Raw genomic sequence first — 16,009 nt, forward strand, 5'->3', positions numbered from 1 at the left:
TTATAATATATCTATAAATAATAACATTTGTCAATTAGAATTTTCAGATGTAGCAGATACTCTATAGAACATTTCATCATGAAGAATTCAATAAAATATTTTATTAACAGACATAGTTATATCCTTAGAAACTATAATGGTGAGCTGAATCAGATTTGTGCTTTTTTTTTTCTTCCATTAAGATGAGCAACTGCTGTCTAAATGATTTTGGTGTTGCTATCTTACTGTCTCAAAGGAAAGTGTCTCTGCTGCTGCCTATTAGTTGCTTTGCCAAGGCTAATTACACAGAAGTTTCAGTAAGTGATGTTTGAACATGGACACTGAGGATACCTGACTATTAATTCAGGTAATCCCAGTATGCCTCCTGGATACAGAGCAAAAACATAAATATCATTATTTTGGGAGCAGAAATATTAACTGCCTGTTCAGAAAATCACAGCACCACTCTTCTCAACCCAAAGAAAATTTCTTTTTTTCTTCTCCCTCTTAGATTTTCTTACCAGCTGAAGAGGATCAAAGAAAATATTTTCAAAGTAAGAAAGTTTCTAATGATATAAATATACAGTGTGAAAATGTGAAACTAGGAAAACTCAATACTCTCCAAAACATGTTTACAGATCAAATTTAGATGATGGTGCTAGCCCTGGACAAGTCACATCTTCCGTAACACAAACAATTAAATCCACTAAGGAGCTGCCAGCCAAAATGGTGAAAAATTATCAAGAGTAAGTAATGTAAGGTAGATGTGAGAACTGCTTTCTCTTTCTGAGAGATAAGGGAAAGAAATGTTTGTTGATATTTTCCTGTAATTTTATTAAGTCTTGCTTGAACGTTTTACTTTGGACAATTCTAACATATGTGTTACAATTACATAAATGTACATTAAATTATTACTTCAAAAATTATTGAACATGGGTTATGCAGTAGACTCTATTTTTGTAGCCACAAAGAATATAACAGAAAAAGAACAAATTCCCTGTTTTTAGAGTACATTTTGTATTGACCCCAGAAATATAATAATCTTGAGAATATTCAGGTAATCTTGGGCTTCTTCAATGCATTTGTTCATATTATCTATGTGGATCATTATTGATTTTTTAAAGAAAATACAAAGTCTCTTTGGCTGGGGTGGTGGCTCAGTGGTAGAGTGCTCGCCTAGCACATGCCAGGCCCTGAGTTTGATCCTCAGCACCACACAAAAATAAATAAATAAAATAAAGGTACTGTGTCCAACTACAACTAAAAAATAAAATATATTTAATAAAAGACAGCACAAAGTCTCTCTTAGCAGACTAAATTTTTATACATGCAGTAGGCAATTTTAGATCAATAAAAAATAAAAACAGAATGTGAAACTATTACAGTCCCAAAAAATGATATGTGGGAAGCAATTCTGTAAAATAGGGGCAATTCCTAACTAAGTACCTAAAAAGAAAGAGGTCAGGAAAAAGGTTATCAGATAGAGGAAAACAAATAGCAGCTGTAGAGAGGGAGATAATTGATAAGGGTAAGGGAAGGAGTAGTTCACAGGCAACGGGAAATCTTGGAAAAAGAGAAGCTTTACAGTTTAGAACTGGGCATATTCAGGCATTTTGTTCTAAAAAGTATTCAAAATGAAAGAGTAATTAAAGCACATATGAAAATAAGAACTTCAAAGCAACTGACTGGAATAGGGATTAAGAAGTATAAATTTCCCCAGTATATAGACAACACTGTTTTGTTTTGTACCTAAATTTACTATATAAGCCCAAATATAAAGAAATTTAAGAGCATAAAAATATTATTTTTCTTTAGATAAATTTACAGAAAAGAATAGGAGAAATGTAGTCACAGTGCACAGCACAATACAATGTGATATATTCCATGACTGAATAAACAACAGGTACTTGGAAATACCACAGGAGCACAATTTCATGTGCTTTGGGTTCATGAGTGAAGATTTCCTGAAAGAACTGATACCAAAGGGGATCCCTGAAGGACTAATAGGTATTATTCAAAAGATTAGCCTGTGCGGAGGAGAAAACATGCGGAAAATATGAAGAATTCCAAGTAGTCAGTGTTAGTGGAACTTAAGCCCTAAAGAAGACAGGTAAGAAAATGAGAAGTGCTGAAGTGAGAAAACCAAAGAAGCTACTTTCCTTAAAGAACCTTCCAGATTAAGCAAAAAGATAATTTTTTCTATATCAAAAGGTAGTTAACACTGGAAGAAGATATGAGCATATGGCAATTGAGATGTGGACACACCACTTGTAATGTTTAGAGCATCCTAAGATTTGGCATCCTTGGAGGGTTCAGGAAACAATGTTGGAATGAATGTTTAATGATGTTTTCATAGAGGTAGATCTCATCTTTGGAGTGCATCATATAAATGATAAAACATATAAATTGGTGAAATTACTCATGGAGAGCATAGAGAAAGAATAACAAACAGAACATAAGAAGTGAGAGATCTGAAAATAGAATATTGGGGAGGACCAATATTTCACATGTGAATAGAGAAAAGAGAAGACTAAAAAGAAAGATACAAAAAATAGCAATCTAAAGCTAGGAGGAAAATGAAAAAGATGGCATGGGACCCATTTAAAGAATGACCAGATTTTGCTTTTCAATGCTGTGGCAGTTTCAGGCAAGATAAGAACTAAAATGTGTCATTGGCTTCAACAAAAATCAACTTGTTGGGGTGTTAGGAAAGCTATAGGGAGTTGCAAGTGAAAATCCCAATATTACTGTTTAAAATCTCAATGGAATGAAGATGAGCTGAGGAGACATTAATGTCTTTTAAATGAATTTAAAGCATCATGAAAAAAAGACACATCGTAGAAGGCTATATTTATTGATGTTAAATAAAAAATTAACTTCTGGGCTTTGAGAGAAAAGGGAGAACAATCAAATAATTGGCCAAAAGTCAATGCATAATAAAATACTTTATAATTGTAAATATCTTGGACATAACATTTATTCACACTTTACATAAAGTAGTTATACACCCAACCATCTTTAATAAGTATTAGTCTCCACTGTAAGAAATCCTGTTGTGGTCATTATCACTTATTTGTTTTCAGGAGAAATATATCTTACCCTTAAAACAATCCCCAAGTAATAACAGTAAAGAGAATCCATGTTCCTAGTTACCTGGATATGTATTGTATACAAAGGGTTTGCTTGGACAAAGAACGATTAGGCACCCAACAAATGACATCTTTCTGTAACCAATATGGAAATCCAGTTCACCTAATGATTTGTATGTGACAAATCAACTACATTTTTAAATTCTGAGGGGAACAAATGATTGAAGAAAAAGTTGGATGTTCGACAATAACAAATCTCCATTGCTCATACACATAAAATACAAGAAGGCTATTGTAATAGTAAAAATATTGATTATGATATAAAATGAGAAAATAAACATACACTGATTTGTTTGACTTCTATATGCATAGTCTTTTGCTATAGGATTTGAATATCTGTCTCTTTATAAAATCTTGATTTTTACACAAGGATTAGGTAAATATCAAGGTTCAATGACGAGGAACCACACAACAATAACCACTTTCATCCTGCTGGGACTGACGGATGACCCAAACGTGCAAGTACTGCTTTTTATCTTTCTGTTGCTCACCTACATGTTGAGTGTAATGGGGAACCTGACTATTATCATCCTCACATTGGTGGATCCCCATCTTAAGATTCCTATGTACTTCTTCCTCAGAAACTTTTCCTTCCTAGAAGCTTCATTTACTACTCTGTCTGTATCCCTAGATTCATACAGTTTATCAAGTGGAGACAATACTGTTACCTACAATGCTTGAGCAACTCAAATATTTTTTGATTTTCTCTTTGGAACAACAGAATTTTTTCTTCTGGCAGCCATGTCCTATGATCACTATGTGGCCATCTGTAAACCCCTTCATTATATGACCATCATGAACAACAGAGTGTGCACCTTATTAGTCCTCTCCTGCTGGATATCTAGCTTGATTATTATTGTCCCACCCCTTTTCTTAGGTCTCCAGCTTGAATTCTGTGATTCTAATGCCATTGATCATTTCAGTTGTGATGCAAGTCCCCTCCTAAAGATCTCTTGCTCAGACACATGGATAATAGAACAGATAGTTCTATTTGTGGCAGTATTTGCCCTCATTATTACCCTAGTCTGTGTGGTTCTGTCCTACACATACATCATCAGGACCATTCTGAGATTCCCCTCTGTTCAGCAAAGGAAAAAGGCCTTTTCCACCTGCTCCTCCCACATGATTGTGGTTTCCATTACCTATGGCAGCTGTATCTTCATCTACATCAAACCTTCAGCAAAGGAAGAGGTGTCCATAAATAAAGGAGTTTCAGTTCTCACCACTTCTGTAGCGCCCTTGCTCAACCCTTTCATTTACACCTTGAGGAATAAGCAAGTGAAACACGCTTTCAATGACTCCATAAAGAAGATTGTGTTTCTCTCAAAGAAGTAGAAGTTTTGATGAATAAGTAAAATAAAACAGTCTTAATTCTTTTATTGCTGCTTCTAAATGACTTCATTGTTTCCTTTCTACATTTTTGTCCGATTAGCCTTCTTAATGACATTTAATATTTCATCCAAATCTCATCTTTATTAAAGTCTTTATTACTTCAAATCAAATTCATACTTTGTGTTTCCTTCATTGTGAAACTAAATACATAATTTCCAAGCAATTACATTTTTCTCCACTTCTGAGCTAAAGATGTGGCAAAAATAATATTGCTGTAGGGAATATTGCTCTAGGAAGTAAAATAGTATTTTAAATTGTATAAATTATCTATGGGTAAATTATATGACAATATTGGTAGTTACATTTTTCCTGTAATACAAGGTACAATATCACAAATGCAAAAATCAAAATTAAAAAAAAAATTAAAAAACACAAACACCCAATACATGCTAAAATATATTATACCAAATAAGGCATTCAGGCCCATTAAAATACTTGAAAAAGGAGATATTAACAGGAGTTTATGATTAGTCAGAATTGAAGAAATGGATAAATCTTCAACATCACTGATAAGACTTATTTGCTATTTCCTTATATACAAGAACAACATCACTTACAAATATATATTTAATCTAAAACAATATAAACATAAAATCACTTATTATGGGTTTCTAATTCAGAATAGATGCATGAAAGTTAATTGGAACACTAAATTCTACATTCTCACAAATAGGAAATCTAGTTAAATCAATACAAATAAATATGAAAGATTTTTTTAAAAGATATTAAGGATATAGGATGATAATACTAGGGAAAAATAATGAAATACAAATGCTAATGTAAATTGAAATTAAGATCAAGGGAATAATATAGAAAATACTCAAAAATTAAAGAGCTTAGAGTTTGAAGCTATTAAAAGTGTACTTGTTGAGTTCATTAGTCCATTTATTGATTAGGTAATTTTTTGTTTTTTTGGGTGTTAAATTTTTGTGTCCTTTATATAACCTGTAAATTAATGCTCTATCTGTGGTGAATGCGATGAACATTTTCTCCCATTCTGTATGCTCTTTCTTCATATTATTGATTATTTTCTGCTGCAAACATAGCATAAGGGAGAAGGAAAGTTTTCCCTCCAGAGGGAAAACACAAACATTTCGTCTACCCCACATTATCACTGTATCTGGTTCATTCCACTGTCCTGTTTTAAATGTTTCCACCAAACTAGGACCAATGGATCTGCTGCAGTGGAAGACATGTGTATCTCCACAGCAGTGTGACCTATAGAGTCACAGTTTTAAAAAAATTTAGGAAAACAAACATGAATAAGGTTATTTTATTGGGTCTTATTTCCCCTTTTTTGTTTAAGTAATTGTTGCTTAGTAGAAAAATGAGCTCATTCTACTGTGGCTTGACCTTGATGTTATAGGGAATACTTTTTTTTTTTTAGATCAATACAAAATTTGTGGCAACATTGTTGAAAAGAAGAACTAGTATAAGCTGGAGTATTATCAGTTTTCAGTCTGTAAAGGACAGTCTAATACTGTACAAGCAGGTGGGCAATGAGAAATGACATTGGGTATTTTCTTTTACAAGGGTAATGGCAAAGATAAATTGAGAATAAGCATTGACAAAAACATGATCATAACAATTTTTGCCAATCTGAGGGACATGAGTTACATCCATTTGCTATAACTGCTTTGGTGATAAACCATGGAGACTAATCCCAGTTGGTGAAGATGGAAAATGTATAACACATTGTGGACATAGGTGAACAATTTGATGAGCTTTCTCCCTGGTAGTATGAAATGTTTTATGTAAACTAGAAACACTCTGATGAGGTAACTAATGTGAGGTTTATGTGCAATCATATAAAGAAATTCGTTGACAGACAACAACAAGTATCAATCTTATCAGTACCTGATATTAAAGAAGGAAGATTAGAATGTGCTCTGGTATGATGAATGAAACAGGATATTGATAAATTTGATTGCCTTATATAAAGTGTGGCACAAATGGAATAACTCCTTTGATGGTGTATTTCCAATAGCAACTGTGTCAATATGTTTTCCAACTCCAACCATATATGCACTGTCACTATAGACATTAATTGGCTCATTAGTAATGCGAAATAAAATGCAAAGGATAGCATGAAATTCTGCTCATTGTGCAGAAATATATGATGTCTGTTTTATCTCAGTATGAGCATGGCTCTAGAAGCCTGCTTTTCCTGAATTGAGCCATCAATGAACACTGTTATTGCTCTGACTATTGGTAGAGCACATACAATTTTGGGAAAAATAAATGAAGTTATAAGAGCAAATTTAATAACCTTATCCTAAGGATGGTGACTTTCTATTTGACCAAAAAAGTTAGCAAAATCTATAAGCCACATATTGGAAGATTGCCAGAACCAACTGGCAACTGGTTTTGAGTAGATAAAGGGGTTACAATAATAGAAGGATCTACTAATCTCTAGGGTATATAAAGAACTCAAAAAGCTAAGCACCAAGAAAAACCCACAAATAACCCAATCAACAAATGGGCCAAGGACCTGAACAGACACTTCTCAGAAGAGGATATACAATCTGAAAGAACGATCAAGGCTTGCCATTGGAGAAAATGCCCATTTATTGAGGCAGCTCTGCATATTTATAGAGCCGGGGGTGGATTGACAGTTGAAAGAGTTTAACAATTTAATATTTTTGGCCGCTGGCATGGGGTGCATTCTAATTGGTGGGTAAGGATCATGTGAGTCAGCAGGACTCACCATTGGAGGTGATGGGGAAGTTCTGATTGATGGGTAAGGATCATGTGAGTCAGCAGGACTCACCACTGGACGGCTCTTCTTGGGGGATGGGAGGTTATTCTTTGGAGCTGGGGTGACACCCAACACAATCAATCAACAAGTATATGAAAAAAAATGCTCATCTCTCTAGCAATCAGAGAAATGCAAATCAAAACTACTCTAAAATATATCATCTCACTCCAGTCAGAATGGCAGCTATTATGCATACAAACAATAGTAAGTATTGGTGAGGATGTGGGGGAAAAGCTACACTCATACATTGCTGGTGGGACTGGAAATTGGTGCAGCCAATATGGAAAACAGTATGGAGATTCCTTGGAAATCTGGGAATGAAACCACCATTTGAGCCAGCTATCCCTCTTCTCGGACTATACTCAAAGGAGTTAAAAACAGCATACTACAGGGACGCAGCCACATCAATGTTTATAGCAGTACAATTCACAACAGCTAAACTGTGGAGCCAACCTAGATGCCCTTCAGTGGATGAGTGAATAAAAAAAATGTAACATATATACACAATGGAATTTTACTCAGCATTAAAGAGAATAAAATTATGGCATTTGCAGGTAAATGAATGGCATTGGAGAAGTTAATGCTAAGTGAAGTCAGCCAATTCCAAAAAAACAAATGCCGAATATTTTCTCTGATATAAGGAGGCTGACTCCTAGTTGGGTAGGGAGGGGGAGCATGGGAGGAATAGATGAATTCTAGATAGGAGAGAGGGGTGGGATGGACGAAGAGGGGGCAGGGGATCAGCAAGGATGGGGTAATGTGATAGACTTCATTATCCAAAGTACATATATGAAGACACGAATTGGGTGTCAACATACTTTATATACAGAGATATGAAAATTTGTGGTATATATTTGTAATAAGAATTGAAATGTAAAAAAAAAGGCAAAGTCCATGTATAAAGACATGAGTTGGTGTGAACATACTTTATATACAAAGTTGTGAAAAATTGTACTCTATATGTATAATAAGAATTGTAAGGCATTTCACTGTCATGCATTTAAAAAACTAAAATCAATTAAATAAAAAAATATGGAAGATTCTGATCTAACCAATTGTAAGGACTCAACAATTTTGGGGAGAGTGAGTTAGGTGAAGACATTCAATAACTCCCAATGACTGCCATATTGCCCCTGTAGCGGTATGAATAGTGGGAAATGTTAATAAATATATAGACTCTTCTGGATTAATTCTAGTAAGCTGGGCAGTCTAATATTTCAATTTTTGTCAAGGCTGTCTTTACTCTGCCATAAGTTGGTGAGAAGCTGAAGAAGGATCTCTCTGTAAAATCTGAAACAAAGGACAGAAATCCACAGTGGTTAATTTTAAACTTGGCTGCAGTCAGTTAATATCACCTAGTAATTTCTGAAAGTCATTAAGAGTTCATGAGCTATCAACTCTGATTTGTAGATTTTTTGAACAAATTGTTCTTCCTTTGATTAAGTTGCCTAAATATTGAAAAGGAGAAGCCTTTTACTCCTTTTCCAGGTGCTATGCATAAACCCATTGCAGTAAGTGAAGTTTCTAATTGAGCAAAAAATTTAAAAGCACATCTGAACTAGTGTGACCAAAAAGAATATCATCCATATAATGTATTATATATGCATCAGGGAATTGTTCTCATACTGGATCCACAGCCTGTTCTACAAAATTCTGGCATAATGTGGAGCTATTGTTCATACCTTGAAGCAACACCTTCCAGCAAAACCTCTTAATTGGTTCTCTGAAATTTATTGCTGGGATGCTAAAAGCAAATCTCTTACAGTCATCTAGATGTAATGGTATAATGAAAAAACAATCTTTTAAATCTATTACTATTAATTGATAACAGGGAAATCTGTAGAAGAAGTCCAGAATTTAAAGCTCCTATTGGTTCCATAGTTCAATTAATAGCTCTGAGATCTTGTAACTATCTCCATTTGCCAGATTTTTTTCTTTACCATAAAATCTGTAGTATTCCAAGGGCTTAGAGTACCCTCAATATGACCAGCTTGAAGCTGTTCTTGAACAAAATTATGGGCTACTTGGAGCTTTTCCCATGTAAGGGGCCATTGGTTCACCCTGACATGATCATCAGACAAGTAATTTTTTTTTTTCTGCTGTTTCCTGGGATGATACACAGATCAATGCCTCTGTTAAGATTTTTGATTAGATGGATTCAGTAATTTAAATTATCTTTGTTGAGAAGACTGAGGAATAGGTAAATACCTTTCCTGTTAATTTCCTTTTAATACTTTAGTGGAAATAGATCTTTGATTAAACATCTGAGATGTCACCATGGAATTAGGTTTTTAACAACACTTCTAGGCTGCTCAAAATATCTCACCCCAATAAATGTACTGACAAAGTATTGAAGACATAAGTTATAAAGAGTCCTGAATTGCTATCTTTATTTTCCCATTGAAGGTATTGAGCACTTTGAGCAGGCTAAGAGATCCAATGCCTTCTCGGGGGGGCAGGTGCTGTGTGTAAAGCCCGATCTCAGGTCCAGAATTTACTGGAGATTACAGAGACATCTGCGCCAGTATATTTAATTCCCTTGAAAATTTTGTAATTAATTTTAAGATCCAATAGAGCGCTCTATTTCTTAACGAATTGAGCCATGGATGTTGTGTCTGGGGACCCAGAAATCTGGATTTCATGGGGTCCATCTGATAACTCTTTCCCTGTGGAATGACAAGGCAAGATAATAATTTGCACTATGGTGTACTTTTGAGAAAGCTGAATAATGGAATTTGTGTGAATAGCAGCTTTAATTTCCCCATTAAAATTTACATCAAGAACACCTGGTAGTACCTGAATTCTTTTTTGAGTTAAATTGTTTTTATTCGATATTAACCTATTGTATCTCAGGATAGAGTTATGCAAATGCCCCATCAAAATCATTTTTGAACCCATCTCTGGTGTTAGTATGTTTTTTGAGGTGGAACAGAGCTCTCAGCTCCCTATTCTTGAGTGGAAATTATCTTGGGTGTAATGTGAGACTGATCTTGTACATAAGGAGGCTGGGATAGAGTGAGTGATGTTGACCCACAGCCAATAGCTGCTCCTGAGCACATTGTGATGTTCCCATTATTTGGCTGAGCTGGGGCTGGCCCTACCTCCAGTTTCCCTGATGTGTAATCAGAGATGTTCCCTTTACAACCTTCTGGGCATGGCATGCCTGTACCCAGGGGTTACCTTTCTGTCATTGCAGACAAAGACCTGTTACACTCCTTTGTACTTGTGACTGGTTTGCAATTTGTTGCCATGTGCCCTGTCTTGCCCTGTCTTGTCTAAGCATTGCCTCTTAGAATTGATCTCCTTTAATGGAGGTTGTAAAATTTGTTTTAATGCAGTCACCATGGATGCACCCTGGAAGTAGGCTGGTCCCAATTCTGAAAAAAGATGTATGTAATCTGATATCATTCCCTTTTGGGTTGGGGCCAAATGACCTCTTCCCAAACTTTATTAGCATTTTCAAAACCTAGCTGTTAACTAACATCTCAGAGGCCTTCAAATCTCTGATCATACAGCTCACAGCTTGATAGAAATATGCTACAAAATCTGAGAAATATTTCCTCAGGCCCCTACCAGGTTTGAATGAAATCTAGTTTTTCTCTCCCTCAGTATGTAATTATCTCCATGTCCTTCTCACACATACACTAATCTGAGTATAAGTTTGTAAGTCATAATCTAACTGTTGCTCCAAATCAGCAAATTGTCATGTCCCAATCAACATTTGTAAAGTAATTTAAACTCCATGCCTTCTGTTAGTTTCTGCCTGCTCAGAGCAAAAATCCATGCAATTTGATGTCTACAACAAATATTCAGCTTTTAAAGCTAAGCCTTAGCAGAGCTAATCCAATCATGAAGCTGCAGGGCCTCATTATACATCAGTTTAATCAAACTTTGCACAAAAGGAAAGTTTGGGCCATACATGAAGCAAGCATATCTTAATTTTTAAAAAAATATTTTAAAAGGAATAGCTGCATGAAATATAACATTTTGGTTTTGTTGTTCTAACTGCTCAAAAGTTGGAAATGTTTTAAATTCCAATATATCTTCTCCCATCACTCAGATGTCTCTGAGACCCCACTGGAGTGGAGAATTTTGTGGTGGTCATATTTGGGAGTCTGAGTCTTAGTCTTTCCTCAGGAACAGGTCTTATTGCTGGAGCAGGACCATTCAAATGTAAATTATGGAGGATGCTGCCAAGTCAAACTCTTCCTTAGGCTGAGAATTCAACCTCTTCCTTAGACTGAGAATACTGCAGAGCAAACCCACCTCCCCACCCCCATCTTCTTGTTTTCTCTTTCTAGTGAAATGTGATCTGGGCTGTTGCCCTGCCTACCAAGAGCTACAAACAACAAATCCTGCTCTGGTTGTGTTCTTAGATCACCTTTCTGATTTTCAAGAGCTACATACAGATGGGGCAAGCTCTAGTTCCCCAACTTGAATCTTCTCTTTGTCTTTCTTGTTTTAAGTTTACTGCAGACAGAGAAGTCCTAGAAGCTGGACAGGCCTGTTTACTGGGTCTAAGACTTTGAACCACATGTCTAAGGCCCATGACTAAATCTCCTGAGGACCATCATCCTGATGAACCCAGCCTAATTCTATTTTAAGATTGGGAGCCATCTTGTCACAAAATCATGAAAAGTTAATTTCTGTTTTACTATAAATTACTATAAAAAACTTGCTTGGAATTCCTGCCCATGACTTGAACTCACCCATGCCTGGCTTTCCATGACCAGATAACAACCCTCTTTAAAACCTTAGTGGTGCCTCATAAATTCTGGTGTTGAGATCTAAATTTACTCCCTAACTTGAAATATGTTAAACCATTTAGATCATTAACCTCCTATCTGCTTTTGTATTATGCTTGTCAAAATCCTGTTATCTGTAAGTTCTCAAGACACCCCCCTTTTGCAACTTTTTGTGCTATAAAACCATGCTGCTAGAGAGCTGTGGGATGATTCTCTAACCCAAGGATTTTGGAAGAGACAGTCCCTGCTGGTCAGAATTACAAGCTTGCTTTAATTTGATTTAAAATTGGAGTCAGTGGTCTTTTCTTTGCGTCTCCTCCTCTGGCCAAAACTTGCTACTTTTAGTCTGAGGGTTTGTTGTTTCTGCTTTTATTTATATACTAGCCATCATAACAGGTGTGATGCCTCACTGTGGTTTTAATTTGCACTCCTCTGATAATTAGTGATGTTGAAAACTTTGTACATTTGTATATTCTCTTTTGAAAAATAAATATTCAGGTCCTTTCCTCATTTTTTTTTCTAATACATAAGTTCATTTTCTGTCAAGTCTACAGAGTTTCTTATATTTTGGATATTAATACTTTAATATGTTTATGGTATACAGATATTTTTTTCTTTCCATGGGATACCTTTTAATTCTGCTGTTTTCTTTGTTGTGCAGAAGATTCTCAATTTGATATGTTCCCACTTGTCTATGTCTGTTTTTTATCACCTGAGATTTTGATGTCATTGCCAAGACCACAGCCATGAATCTTTCAGCATGTATTTCTTCCTAGGAGTTTTACTGTCTCAGCTGTGTGTGTGTGTGTGTGTGTGTGTGTGTTTGTGTGTGTGCGTACGTGAGCGTGCATGTGTGTACATCCGTTGTCTCAGATCTTATGTTTAATCTTTAGTACTTTTTCAGTTTGTGTATAATGGAAGCTAAGGCTCCAGTTTCAGTATTTTGCATGTGAATATGCCATTTCCCCAATTCTATTTACTGTATAAATTGTCATTCCTATTGTGAATTTTTAGCGCTTGTAAAAGATCAATTTTCTGTACCTGCATGAGAGTATTATTGAGCTCTCTATTCTGTTCAATTAGTTTACATGCCTATCTTTTTACAAATGACATACTCTTCTTAATATTGTAGCTTTGTAATATATTTAGAAATCAGCAAGTGTTATGGCTCCAGCTCTATTCTTTCTCAGGACTTACTTGGCTATTCAAAGTTTTTGGTTATTCCATTTTAGACATTTTTATTTTTCAGTAAAAATATTTTTCTTGAAATCTTGAAACAGATTGTACTGAATGTGTAGATAACTTTGTACAAATAAAACTTTAACAATATTAAATTGTCCAATCCATAAACATGATATTTTTTTTTATTTATTTGTGTCCCTAAAGTCATCCATCAATATTTTATTGTTTTCAGCCTGGAAGTATTTTCTCTATTTATTTACGTTTATTTTAAGTATTTTATTCTGTTATGGTTTTGTAAAATAAATTGTTTTCTTACAAACTTTTCAAATAGTTTGTTGTTAGCACATACAATGCAGCTGATTGTTGTACTTTGGTATGGTATCTTGCAACTTTACTGGTTCATTGGTTCTGACAGTTATTGTGTGTGTGTGTACCTTCATTGTGTTCTTCATTGAAGACTATGTTATCTACAAAGATAATTTGACTTTTTTTTCAAATTGAATGCCTTTCATTTCATATACTTGTCTAATTGATCTAGTTCTATCTTTTAGTCTTATACTGAATGAAAATGGTAAGCATTGGAAAATTTGTCTTGCTTTTTATTATTAAGTATCAAGTTTTCCATCACTGAATATGGTGTCAGTGGTGAGCTTGTTATACACTGACTCATTAGGTTGATACTAATTCCTTCTGAATCTAGTTTGTTCAGTTTGTTTTTACTTTTTTTTAATTATAAAAGAGTGATTATCCTTAGGGTGCAAGGATGGCTCAATATGGGCAAATCAATTAATTAGAGAATCCACATTAATAGGATGAATGATAAAATTATATCACCATCCCAATAGCTTGAGAAACAAAATTGGCAAAATGCAATACCTTCTCATAATATAAAAAATACAATTCCTTATTTTTTATTTCTTATAGAAAAGCAAAACATTCACCACCATCAATTTCAATTAAAGGGCTAATTGGAGGTGTTCATTGACATTTCTTTGATTAGGTATAAGTTACTGACTTATCTCGTAGATCCAAGAGGGTCAGTTTTACGTTTCATAGCCATAATGTATTCAAGTGTATGAGTGCTGGGATTAGGTTGCCAGGGTTTTTACTCTGGATTTGTAATTTACAAGTTGACACTTTGAAAAAAAACATTACCTTCTCTGGAATTCAGATTTTTCATTTGTTGTAACAGAGAAAAAATAATTGTAATCAATTCATAGATTTTTATGTTATGATTTTGTGTAGGTTAGTATCTAAAATAGTACAAGTAAACAAATAAATACTCACCAATATTAATAATTATCCTTCTAATTGGTTAATTCCAGTGCAAGTCTTGTCTCAGCAGGCTATGTGATCAAGCAACCATAGCCTGAAACCTCTAAAACCAAGCCAATTTATGCTGCCCAACACAACTTCAGATTTGGGACAAACTGTGCTTGGATTGCCCTCTAGCGCTGACACAATGAACACATTAAGCAAATGTGTAGCAAACCTGGACTTAGAACACTATCTAGAGCTGAAATAGCAGAAATGACTACAGACTCAGAGAAAAGAAGCAGGCCACTTAAAATTACTAGAAATAAAGGCATAAACAAAGATAGGTTATGAAGATTGGAATAAACACCCAACTCTTCAATGATATTGTACACCAAAAAGCATCACGAACTTTCATGGAACTACTAACTGTCCAAATAAGGTACACAAAGACGACCGGATAGTAACCCACATGGATGTGAACTCTTGAATGAAGACTCTAAAAGAATAATTTTAAGGAACTTAATAAGCTTCAAGAAAATATAGGGAAATTATCAACTGTAACAAAGAATTAGCAGAAAATTTGAAGCAATTGAAAATGAAAAAATGACCAGAAATCCTTGCACCACAAAAATACACTAAGCAAAATTTTAAAATATGAAAGAAGGCATTATAGCAATATCGATTAAACAGCAAAGAGAATTAATGAACTCAAAGGTTATTTGAAAATGCACCATTGGAGAAGAAAGAAGACAAGAGGAATAAAGAAAGCCTTTGGGGACTTTGGGACACCATTAAAACAGCAAATAATTGTGTTATTGGGCTTCAATAGGGACTTGAGAATGCCTAAGGGATAGAAAACTTATTGTCAGATATAATAACAGAAAACTCCCCAAACTTAGGGAAGAATACAAATATCCAGGTATAGGAAAGTCAAGGTTCACCAGACAGATTTAACTTGACCAAGTCTATTCCAAGACATATTTTAATGAAGTTATCAAGTGAAAGATAAAGAGAAGATTCTCAAGAGGGAAGAAGAAAAGAAACAGAGGACACATAAGGATGTCTCAATTTACCTGACAGCAGCAGACTTTTTAGCAAAATCTTATAGGGTAAGAGAGAGGGGCATGAGATTTTTAGAAAAAGGAAAAGCAAATTATTAGCAAAAAACACTGTACCCATCAAAGCTATTCTTTGAAATGAAAAAGAGGTAAAGGTATGTTTAGCTAAAATCTGAGAGAATTTGTCCCTACCAGAACTAAATGCCAAAAAATGCTAGAGGGAGTTATTTAAAATGAAAGAAACTGATGTTGAAGAGTAAGAACAAAAGATGAGAAGATTTAAAACTCAAGAGTAAGAGTAACAGAAAAATTTCACAATGCCTTAATGTTCTAAGGTGGTTTGTAGATCATTTATGTCTTTAGTATGAAAATAATGAACAAAAGGAGCCTAAACCCAGTAACTACATCAGTATGTTTACGGAATATGTGAGGTGGGATACTAAAAATTGAATATGTGGGGAGGAGTGGAGTGCAAATGTAATGTTTTTA

The 16,009-nt window shown here is 34.7% G+C and overlaps 1 pseudogene; it reads left to right on the forward strand.

Moving 5' to 3' along the window:
* The first annotated feature begins 3,521 nt into the window (after positions 1–3,521).
* LOC107139851 lies at positions 3,522–4,463 on the forward strand (annotated as a pseudogene).
* The last annotated feature ends 11,546 nt before the right edge of the window (positions 4,464–16,009 follow it).

This window comes from Marmota marmota, unplaced genomic scaffold, assembly GCF_001458135.2.
Source record: "Marmota marmota marmota unplaced genomic scaffold, marMar, whole genome shotgun sequence".
NCBI lineage: Eukaryota > Metazoa > Chordata > Mammalia > Rodentia > Sciuridae > Marmota > Marmota marmota.